Source organism: Eimeria mitis, genomic scaffold (assembly GCF_000499745.2).
Source record: "Eimeria mitis Houghton genomic scaffold, Emh_scaff1224, whole genome shotgun sequence".
Taxonomy (NCBI): Eukaryota; Apicomplexa; class Conoidasida; order Eucoccidiorida; family Eimeriidae; genus Eimeria; species Eimeria mitis.
In genome coordinates this window covers 1-215 of record NW_013568305.1, presented here as the reverse complement: position 1 = coordinate 215, position 215 = coordinate 1, and positions in this window count along the sequence as shown.

The window sequence follows — 215 nt, the reverse complement described above, 5'->3', positions numbered from 1 at the left end:
ATGGGTCTCCCCTTATCTATGGGGGGCCCCCCCTATGTATGAGGTGCCCCCTTATCTATGAGGGGCCCCCTTATCTATGGGGGGCCCCTTATATATGGGGAGGGAGCCCCTTGTCTATGGGGGGCCCCCCGGTATATATTTGGGGGCCCCTGATCTATGACGGGACCAGATATCTATGGGATATATATATATATATATATATATATATATATGTA